General features: G+C 29.5%; 1 protein-coding gene across 1 annotated transcript in view; it reads left to right on the forward strand.

Annotated features, from left to right (window-relative positions):
- Window positions 1-5,021: 5,021 nt before the first annotated feature.
- LOC107449242 (metal cation symporter ZIP14) overlaps window positions 5,022-12,336 on the forward strand; it is a 59,374-nt gene continuing 52,059 nt past the window's right edge. Inside the window, exon 1 of the mRNA XM_071184769.2 lies at window positions 5,022-5,159. The gene's annotated coding sequence lies outside the window, so the exon portion shown is untranslated. The remainder of the gene's footprint in view (window positions 5,160-12,336) is intronic.

Consider the following 12,336-nt stretch of genomic DNA (forward strand, 5'->3'; position numbering starts at 1 on the left):
GTTAAAGAAATAATAGAAGAAAAAAAAATCTTAGATTTTTGATGAAATCGGTGCAGTGTAGCGCACACGAGTAGAGTTATTACTAAAATTCGAAATTCACGCATCATAATTTTGTCGTTTTAAAAATAATGGGATTTTTAAAACTATTAAAATTCGCCGCTGGATAAAGCAATCGAAAAATTGCATTGACTTAGATTTGGGTACGTCCAAAACTCAAATGCGCAATTTAAAATTTTAATTTTTTCTTTTTGATTTTCCCAACAGAAAAAAATTATAATAGTTGATATTATTATGTTCAGGTGCTCTCGCTGGAGAAACGAAATAAAATATACTTATATTTTGATATAATATTTTTCTTAAACAATATAATTCCTTATTTATCTTAAATATACTTAGTTTAACTGCTTTGTTATAATATACATATGTTACGTTCAAAGTAATAAATCTAATAATTATAAATAATAATCACTTGGTCGGTAGGGCGCTGGGCCCATGTCCGAGAGTTCGTGGGTTCGAACCCCGTCAGCCGAAGACTCCCTGTGTAGTAAAGTGACTGATGCACGTTAAATCTGTCGAGTTGTAAAAGTCCTCCATGTTCCCATAACAAATCAATACCTCTGGAGGTACTGGATTGGAGATCGATCGTTCTCTGATTTAGGTCAAAATTACGATGACGAATGAATGGATGTATGAATGGGTCCGCCCTATAAACGGGTGCGATGTATGGTGTTGCAGAAGTCGAATTCTTGGCCATAGATAGCGCCACTGGAAAACAAGAACAATCGCACCACCTCTGCCTAAACAGGCATACGCCAACAACAGCAACAATAATCACTTTTTGATAAATTATGCACATTAAACAGTTATTATTAATAATTGCCAGTGAAGCTTGTTCAATATGATTAACCAGGTATAATTTATTAAAAATTGAACTAATTTTTGTATACATCTCTTACTGAAACGCAACTTTTATATGCGTATGTGCTGTTGCGATAATAAATCTGTCTTTGTAGAGATAAAAACTACTTAGAATACGGTTTTTTATTTATGTTTTAATTTAAAGTAAGCCAACCGGCCTGTGTAGGGGGCAGGGAACTGTCCTTGCACCAGAAAGGTTCTGGGTTCGAGTCCCGGGCAAGACATGGATTTTCTTTCCTTCTCTGTACTATCTGTTTTCACTGTGGGAGCAACGTTGGCCCACCTAATATAGTGCCCCTGAAAGAGAGGTCAACAAAATCGCCCTGTATATGCCTGAATTGACGGATGTTAACACAGGTGGGCATTGGAAGAAAAAAAACTTAAAATAATAGCTTTAAAAGTTCATTTTTTTTTTAACTTATCATCTTATGTATAGATGAATGATAATTTTTGAAATCCTTAATTCATAAATTTTCATACCATTTGCAAAAGATTAATGAAAATATTACTTCATGGAATACGATTTTGATCATTATTTATAAATTTTTAAAAACAGATTAATTAAGGGAAGTGAGTGTTATTGCCCATACATTCATGTTTTTTAAGGTCAAGTGACATTGCCCGGTATAGCCCTACACTGATGTGTAACACATTTGCCCGGTATACCCTATACCAGTGGTTCCCAAACTCTTTTGTCCCATGGACCCCTTTTTTTAGTCAAAACTTGCCCACGGACCCCCAAGTGAGAAACTACATGTATGGTATAAAAATTAAAAATTAAAAAAAATATATATTTTGTTGAAGAACTATTTATTGAAATTATATCTTTTGTTTAAAGTAAAAAAAATTAAAAAAGATTATGACTTTAATGAAAGTGATGAGATTTTAAGTTTTTATATCAGGCTCAAGTTTGTGGACACTAATTTCTAATCATTTATTTATTTTTGTGATGAGTTTCATTACGGTTGAACCTGAGTTTCATTACGGTTATTTGATTATCCTCTTCCCAAGTTGTTTATACAGAAAAAGTTTTGCAACAAATGCAGTATTACGATTTTAGTTTCGATTAAATTTATTGTTTATCTTGTAGTTTCAAATTAGTTTCGTTAAGTTTGGCAAATGTACTGAAAATACATACGCTGCAGCTTGTTTTAAGTTAGCCAGAAAACCTCGGTATCTTTCTACCATTGCTGTCAGTTGCTACAGAAATGATATTAGTCAAGGGTATAGCTTTTAATTCAGTCAATAACATTTCACCTTTCGTATCGCTTTCCAAACATTTAGCAAATAATAATTCTTGGTAAAATTTTTATTCTTTTACAAATCTTACAGAAGCTAAAAGTAAAAGCTTCGTTTCCTGGATAAGTGGACTCGTCAAGTTGTATAGAAAATTCAGATATTTTTAAGTAAGAAAGAATTTTCTACACACTGAGATATTTTGTCAATCCTTCTTTGTTCATTATTATTACTCCGTGGAATTCTTTTTACAATGTTAAAAGCTGGTTTGTGCAACCCGGTGAGTATTATCCCACTTACAGTTAGTGAATAAGTTTTTCAATAGTGTGAGGCTTTCCGGAATTTGCAATTATATTATGTTACATATAGAAACATGCGAAACATCGTCACCTCGCTTAGATGTTGTCCCTATAAGTTGTTGCAATGACGGTGTTTTCAGATATTTTTCTTTGACTGTTTGAAAAATAGTTAAATTTTTATCTTTTTTGCTAATATGGATTTTTATCAATTGTTTGTTAAGCTTGGAATGTTTGATTGAATCACTTGTTATAATTTTAGTACATAGAAGACACATAGGTAAAGTACTATTTCCTGGTAAAGAAATAAAGATATAATTCAAATATTCAACACTGCATTTTTGGCGTTTTTTCTTCGACCCATTCATACTGTTATCTCTTAAAAAGGGAACAAAAGATATAAGAAAATTTGTAAATCAACTGTTTAATTTGTAACAAACCACTGTCCACTGTTAATAATTATCAGCTCCCACCTTTATTTATGGTTTACTTAGGACGTAGAAATCGCTACTATTTTATTTATCTTATTTTCCGTGATAATAAAAACCAATCACAATTTTATTATTTTATATTAAACCTCACGCGGACCCCCTGACGTTGTTCAGGGACCCCTAAATCAGTTTTTATTTTTCACGGACCACCTGAATGGTACCACGGACCCCTGGGGGTCCATATGAACCACTTTGGGAAACACTGCCCTATACTGGTGTTTTTCTTTAGGTCAAGTGCCACTTCCCGGTATACATTTGCCTGGTATACCCTACACTAATTTTTAAGGTAAAATGTCTCTACCCAATATTCCCTACACCGATGTTTTAAGGTAAAGGACCATTGCTCGGCACTCATCTGGCTGGTATTCCAACACATATGTTTTAAGGTTTAGTGCCTTGAAAAACGTAAAAAGACAACGTACATCAAATGAATTACGTACGCAAAGAGCGGGTTGTCTGCATCCAAAGTAAACAAGCAACAGACATTGCCAAGCTGGTTGTTGTGCTGGAAATTACCATTACGCGTGTGTACTCGAAATCTCTAGCCAAATATATGCTTTGAAAATGATTTCAAACTTCATTGATTCTTCTTTAATAATAATCGGTAAGAGTAACAAATTCTGAAAGATTAATCACTTATACCAACCTAATAAGTTTTTCTTAATAATAACCGATTATTTACATTGACTTTAACATATATATTTCAAATTTCATAGCTGTGAAGCGATTTAAATTTAAGACACGGAGTACCTAGCTTGAGGACTACCTGTTCCTTTATCGAAATTGAAATGGAATAAGGGAAGAGTTAGGGTGAGAAGTTTACGTAAATAAATTAACGATAAGTTAATATTACACTTAAGATAATAAAAATTACAACTATAAACAGCATTTACTTTTATACAAATGAGCGAAATTTGATGATAAACAAATAAACTAGGTAAGCGATACTATAATTTTTATCAAAATTTTATTTTTATATTTAAAGTGGTAAAAAAATTTATAGTTTTTCTATTTGATACTTGGATTTATAAATTTCATTTTGCATTATTTAAACCATTACAGCATTTAAATGTAATTGTATGGCATTTGTATTACGTTTTAGTTCAAACTTCGGCATAATAAAAGAGAAAAAATATTTCTGTTAACAAAAGTAGTTCACAATCCATTTTTTTGGTGAAATTATTTTTTGAAAAGACTAACAATTAACGTTTTTAGCTTCTACTGAATTTTTTTTCTAAAAAAAATAATACATAAAAAATTAAACAAATAAAAATATCATCCCAATTTGTACTAGTTTCCCGCTGACGTGTTACATTTACACAACATTTTGTAATAATGTAGAAAGTTCTTTTTCGAAATTTTTTCCAGACGGAAAATTAATGCTAAAGCTAAGATGATAATTCTAACGTCTTTTTTTCATCGTAATAAATGTGTAGGACGAAATATTTAATTAACGAAACTTAACTTTTTAAAAAATCGATTAAAAAAATAAATAATAACACTGCTAATATTATTATAAAGATTTCATAAGTTATCTCTTTATGCACGTGTAAATAAATTCCCATTAAGCCCAGAGTTTTCTTCAAGTTTTTTTTTCTTCCATTCATCTCTATACATAGTTATCTCCCTTTTGTTTATTTAACTTAAATATCGTAAAAACTAAGATAAATTATATATCCCTTGCATTGCCTTCAGGCAATTAATTCCGATGAATAATCAGGCAATTAATTCCGGTATCTAGATACGTTGACAAATATCATTACATTAAAGCATTATAAACTGGTAATACAGAAAATTTCCTTTACTCTGATAACTTTCGTTTCAGGTAGAGGTTACTGTTATTTTGAAACGATGTTTTTATAATACACAGTGTTTATAAGATCAAAGTTGTCTCTTTATGAGGTCATATATGACGTGTATCTCTTCGCAAAGAACAACTTCGGAGGAGGGAATTAAAATATCCATTAATATATAGTTCCAATATAGGATCATTTACTAATAAAAGTTAGAAAGCAATTCAGGTAAAGATGTTTGCCGTGTGTGATTGCATCTGTCGCAAGGCGAAGGTTGTCATTAGAAATAACAGATTTATTTATAGCGTGGAATTCATCAGAAGACTTGTCTTTTATTGATGATGAAACATTTTTATATTTATTTAATTTTGCTGATACTTTGTAACGATAAAAGAATTACAAGACTTGCAAGGTTATCGGAAAAGGTAGGGTCAACTATTTAGATATGTAATTGGTAATAATAATAATACAATCGTTTCAGTACTTTTCAGAAGTTCCTTCGTTAATTCCGAAGCAAAAAAATGCAGGTAAACTCTACATTTCCTTGCCGTGGAATGCTTACGAAGTTAGTACTATATTACTTTGCCATGGAATATGTATGAAGTTAACGTTATATTACTTTGCCCTGGAATGCAAATGGAGTTAACACTACATTTCTTAGTCAGGACACTTATTAACTTACTTCATTTGTTTACGGAAATAACCTTTTACATGATTTTGTCCATTTGTGCTTAACCTTTTTTTTGTCTTCTTTGCTCTTGTATTTTAACTTTTTTCTTTAAATTGAAGTTTAGCAAATAGTGCCTCTCTCTCTCTGTATATATATATATATATATATATATATATATATATATATATATATATATATATATATATATATATATATATATATATATATATATATATATATATATATATATATATATATATATATATATATATATATATATATATATATATGTCTTCATTTGTGTTCAATTTGCGCTCTAGGAATTTTTCAACATCAACATCTATAATCAGTTCTAACTGTAATCATATACCAGTTTCAACTGTAATAAAATTAAACTTTTTTAAAAAAAATCTTGAAAACTGAGTGTAGTTTTAAATTACTGATGTAAAAAACAATAACATTAAAAACATACAAACTGCAGATTTTTATTGCTTTAAAGTTTGAAGGAAAATTCCATTAAAGTTATTATAAGTTATTATTATAAGTTCCACTAAAGTTAAGTATAATTCCATTACTATCAAGCGCTATCTCTCATAATGTAATAAAGTGACCCCTTGATTTTCCACTTTTTTGCAAAAGTATTATGTTTTCGAATTCTATATTATCAAATATTATTTCTGTATTATCAAAATTATTATTTCTATATTATCAAAAGTTCGTTGAGCACAAAAAATATTAAAAAAAAACGAAAATTAAAAATATAAGTACAATCAAAGATGGCGTGGGTAGAGGCCTCTTAGCAATATTTTAGCTTCACCAAAATACATACTTTTTGTTATATTATGTTTTATTTCTATTTTACTTTGTTGTAAAAAAGGTGATTATTCTTTTGTGCGTATCATCGTAAAGTTTTTTATACTCTTCTGTTTTTTCTGTATTTAATTTGGTGTGAAGTGATGATATAACTATAGAATCACACTCCGCCTGTCTTTTTCTCTCTGTTTACAAGTGTTCCGCATCTTTGCTTTTGATGCATTGGAATTAAGATAATAATGTCTATAAAAACCGGATAAGTTGAATCCAGTAAGTGTTAACTTTGACATTTTGTAAAATTTCTATTTTTCTCTCCATAATTTGCTTTGAGTATTTGGAAGAACTTTATTGTTCAGAAAGGTGTCCAGGAGAAAGTAAAATGTTGGTTTAAAAACATGTAATGGTCAACTGTGTCATAGAAATTGATTTTGGTCCTAGCTTCCCACAATATTTAACCCAGCTCCCTTTATTGGAAAGGTTCCTTTTTCCAATAGAGAAAAAAGTTGTACCACGCGTGTTTAATTATTAGTATGTACTTTGCAAAATCAAAGTAGTTTTGCAAACTACCGCAATATACCAATGACATAAATATTCGTATTTAAATCGAAAGTCATAGTATAGTGCAGTGATTCTCAACCTTTTTTTTTGTGATTATTTTCCAAATTATTTTTTTCGACTAATTTTCTATTAGTTAGTAATAGTTATTTTTTTTTGTGCTAGTTATTAATTGTTAGCTTGTTTTCTATCGTTATTAACTGCTGTTTTTTTTAACATTAATTATTATTTTTTGTGTGATTTCTTGTAAACTAGTTTTATTACTAATTATTAATTGTTAGCTTATTTTTTTGTTAGTTATCCTTTGTTAATTTGTTTTTAGAACTATTAATCGCATAGCTTACTTTAATGATTAGCTTTTATTTCCGTTTGAAAGTTAATATTTAGCTTGCTTTCTTTTGTTAATTAATAATTTTAATAGTCATTAAATTTCATACTTATTTCAACATTTTTTAAAATTGTGTGTCAAAGACAATTTAAGCACTTCCTTCTTATTTAAACTTATTTTAAGATTGTCAGAGACAAGACATTCTCCCACAAAGATGTTCACGCTGTGAAAATTTGGAAAAACTATAAAAAGTATATATATATATATATATATATATATATATATATATATATATATATATATATATATATATATATATATATATATATATATATATATATATATATGTATACGCTTTTCTTTAATTTAAACTTCACTCGTAATAAAAAAAAGCATTATAAATAGGGTGACCAGATTTTTTCGGGCAATTCCGGGGACACTCATCTCTACCCCCCCCCCCCAATTTTATCGACAGAAAAAATTGAAGAAATTTTTTATCTTAAAAAATATTTTTTTTTTTCGTTTACATTTTTTTTATAATTTAGTATATAAATTATAATCGTATAGTATAAAATCGTGATCATAACATTTTTACACAATTTTAAAATCTGTTAACAAAACAATTGTATTGCTTTTAAAATTATACTATTTCTAAACACCGTACTTTTCTGAAACATGAATCTTCTTTAAAATTTCAGGATTTTTTTCGAGTAATTGAGAAAATATGTCACATGAAAAATCAAAATTAATCAGTACAGATAAAACCGTTTTCACTGTATTCACATCCATTCGCGATTTTTCATTAGTCCAATAGTTATTTATGCGCGAAAATACCCGTTCTACAGGCGCATTGATGCTTGACCAGCACATTGCAATCTCAACAATTCTTTTGATATTTGTAAATGGTATATTGTTTTTTTGAAAATAATTGTTTATTTCGCGCCATTTGTCTGTTATGTGTACGGATTGGTACCATTTATCGTCTTTTGAATCCAAATAACCTTCAAGATAAGTAAACTCGTCAAATAAATCGTCGGAATTAACATTCAAAATGGCACATTTTGAAGAGAGAGACAGAACTGCCTCGTCGAATTCAGACCGTGAAGGCTTACAATCTAAAAAAAGGCACTTCAAATCAGACATATCATCGTTGTTATCGTTCCAAGCTTCTAAATATGAAATCGCAGCTTCATAGAATTCTTTCGACGTTTCTAAATAAGAATCTTCAGTAATGATATTCTCAGCAATCAATTTAGTCAATTCAGGTTTTACAAGTGGAACAAATTTGGCATTCTTTCGTGCTTTCAATTTAAATATCAAATCCTTGACAACCGCTCCAGATTCAATAACACATTTGTCATCGCTTTCAATTTTCAAGATGCTTTGATTAAAAATTGCTGCATGGGATTGCGCAAAAAAGAACCATAACTCGGTTGTTTCACTCTCAAAATAATCCTTCAAGATTTTTGGGCACTTTTTTTCAGACAACATAAATTCTTTAAGAGATAAATAAATTTTAAGAATTCTTTCTGCAGCAGGAAGTAATGTCAACCACCTAACATGAATGTGTCCTAAAATTTTATGATATTCTTGGTCAGCATACTCACAAAATTCTTTCAGTCTTTCAATTCGGACTGTGTAAATTTTAAAATAACTAAAAAGTTTAGATACCATAACTTCAATATCTACAGGCAAACAATCAAAAGCAGTTTTTGCGCCATTATGTATAATATGAGCATTACACCCAAAACCAAAAATATCTCTTCCTAACTCAGTTTGAAGTTTAGCATGAACATTTTCTGTTCCTCTTCTTAACAATCCTCCAAAATTAGTGTTAGTATTATCCGCAGACAAACCAGCCATTTTATCCTTCAATTGGAATTCGAATAGTGCGTTTAATATTTCTGAAGATAAAATCTTTACAGTTTCTCCTTTAATTTCGTTTAGTGATACAAGTTTATTATTAATTGAATCTTTAGCACTGTCCCACTGAAAATACCGCACTAAAATAGGAAGTAATTTTACATGATTGTGATTGGAAGTATCGTAAATCTTTCTTCAATTCAAGAAATGCCCACGGAGAAAAAACATTGACAGCGATAGCTTCGCATTTTGTTCGGGCACAAGAAAATGTAGTAATTGTTGTTGTTTTTAGTGGAAATTAGCTAATATTGGCAGTTTATGTAACCCAAGATATTAATTGTTTTAAAAGCAGCAACTAATATTCATGTTACGTCTTGCTTTAAACTTCGTTTCTTATATAAACTTGTCTGGCGTACAGCCTAGTAAAAATGTAAACATAACTAGATATTAAAGTTATGTGTTCCAAAATTTCTGTAGTATAAGTTATAGTGCGTTCTTAAAAACTAGTTAACATTTAATTTTCAATGCTTACATTAATTTGTATGAAAATTTTTGAGAAAATAAAAATTGCATATAACATATTTTTATCAAATATTTTACACAAAATTTTTTAATTTTATAACCGGGGACAAAACCGGGGACGCAAACCGACCGGGGACACGAGGTCCTCGCCGGGGAAAATCCCCGGACATCGGGGACGTCTGGTCACCCTAATTATAAAGCATTACAATTTTCATTGTATCATTTCTAACATTTGACGGCCCATTTTAAGAATTTGGAGGCACACAAAAGTGCCGCGGCACAGTGGTTGAGAATCACTGGTATAGTGCATTATCAAAATTGACTTGGTGAGAACAGATATGAACTAACACATTAATATTGGTACTTTTCATGGATAGATCACTTTTTGGAGTCAGGTATTAATGGGTTAAAGAGGTTATGAATTAACATTTAAAGGAAGGCTCTTAATACCCTGGAAAAGAGGGAAAAAGAAGTGGTAGCAAAATCATTTCATATATAGCTTATTTTCGGGAGAGGTAAAATATTGTTGTTTGCAAAAACTTAATCAACTATGTAGCGGTAAACAATTTACAACTAAAATTGTCAATTTTACTTTTAAAATAATATTTTTTTTATATAATTATAAAATTAAATTTTATTCCTATTCGATATTGATGTATTAAATTTTTATTGCAATAGAAATAGAATTTGCAATTAATGCTTGTTTCAATAGTTAATCTTACTCATTCATTGAGCGTTCCTGCAATAAACAAATAGTTTAAGAGCTTTACTTATTTTCTATATTTTTATACAATAGTAAAGGTAAATAATGTAAAGGCTAGAAAATGTAAACTGATTCCTATAAAACAGTGTTTCCCAAACTTATGAATTTTGTGTACCCTTTCTAAATTTTTCGTAACACTGTGTCCCCCTAATAAAAAAAATTTATGTATTTTTTACTACAAAAAATGCACAAAAGTTAAAAATCACAACTGGCTGTTGACACCACTAATTATTAACTGTTAACTCTGCGAAAAATAGCCAATAGAAAAATACGTAATCGCAAATTTTCATGGCTAGTTTTGTTTTTAAATAAAAAATTTTGAAATTTTCGTATGTTGCAAGATATTTCGCATAAGAACGCGTACCCCAGCTAAACTACTCCCGTACCCCTGGGGCTACGCGTACCACACTTTGGGAAACACTGCTATAAAATAATAAAAGCTCCTGTAAAGAACTTTTATACAAATTCGAAATCTTTCTTGTTTAATATATACCCATATGAATTATGTACCTAACTATCTTTCCTATTAAATAATAATAATAAAGAAATAAACATGATCCTTGACGAAACCATTAACCGTATGTTTTTAGAATAACAGATAAACGAAAGCATAACGGAGAGCTTCACGCACGAAGTCTCAAAGTCATTAAAATTGTTTTCAACATGAAAAGATAAAAAACTGTTATGTATCTTTACACAAAATTGATTGCGCAACTATTATGGGAGTTAGTAAGAAGCAGCGAACTAAGGCTCCTATACTATCAGAGCTGACCTATCAAGCAATATTGGAGCAAAAAAAGTTCACAAGTTAACGTAATTTTAGTATTCCTTATGTTATTACTGAGAAGCCAACTGCTGCGAACAAGCTAAACTAATTTAAAAAACGGTAAATAACTACAAAGTAAATTTTGCAAATAGTTGACAATATTTGCTTGCTTTTAAGAATGTAAGGCATGTTATAACTACTGTAAAGTGGTGAATTATATAAGCCTACGCATTGTTTAGAAATAGTGGTGGATTAAAATCTACTAAATCGAACCCAAGAATTACAATTAATAAACTACCACTTGAAAATATTTATTCGATGTGCTTATGTTAGCTCTTTGCTCCAACAATAAATGATAATTCGGCCTGTCTAATTCAGGGGCTCTACAGCGAACAAGAGGTTATGAACAAGAGCAGCGAACGAGAGGAACAGTGTTTCCCAAATTTTTGTCAGCTATGGAACACTAAATATTCGACCTTCTTTCGATGGAACCCCGACTTAATAGATAAATTTCATTAGCGTTCATAGATATTTTGAGAATACTAATTATTTGAAAATATTATTTTTTATTGGTTATTTTGAAAATGCTAATTATTTTAAAAATATTTTCTGAAATTTTATAATTTTATCTATGTTTTAGAGTCTTTATATCAGGCAGCAGTTAATTTCAAACGTCGGGCAATTAATTTCGATCTAGTTTTGTTCTGATATTGTTTTTTTTTCTTCTTCTTTCGGATGTATAAACTGAGAATGAATAAAATAAGATGAAAAATAATATGACAAAATAAGATGATATAGTCCTTGTTCGCTGCAAAGAAAATGGAAATGAACTGTTCATATTTTATGTATAATATATTTAATATATATATATATTTAAAATTTTTGCCATTTTATTTATTTGCATTTTACTAAAATTGCTAACTTAAAAATTTTAATCTATCTATATATACATATTTCTCTTACATGGCGTCAAAGATGGTAATCATTTCTTTTTTGCGTCCAAGCGTGTGATCTGTCATAAGCCGGAAGGCGGAAATAGACATATTTACAAACTTCTGAATGAAAATTTTTTTCGCGTCTGAACAACAAAAACCTGAAACAAACTGAGCTATAAAATAGGAAGAATTGAAAGGTTGAAAGAGATTAGTTCATATTAGCAAATAAAGAGTTGTATCAAAGAAAAGTAATTGGGTATAATATGAAAAAAGCACAACTACTTCCACTTACTAGAAATAACATTTACATTTTAGTTTAATTAATAAACTGAGTTTTAAATATGCTTACTAAATTCATAAACTTCGGTAAAACAACAGTATAAATTA

Source organism: Parasteatoda tepidariorum, chromosome 5 (assembly GCF_982258835.1).
Source record: "Parasteatoda tepidariorum strain Cologne lab strain chromosome 5, Ptep-v5.0, whole genome shotgun sequence".
NCBI lineage: Eukaryota > Metazoa > Arthropoda > Arachnida > Araneae > Theridiidae > Parasteatoda > Parasteatoda tepidariorum.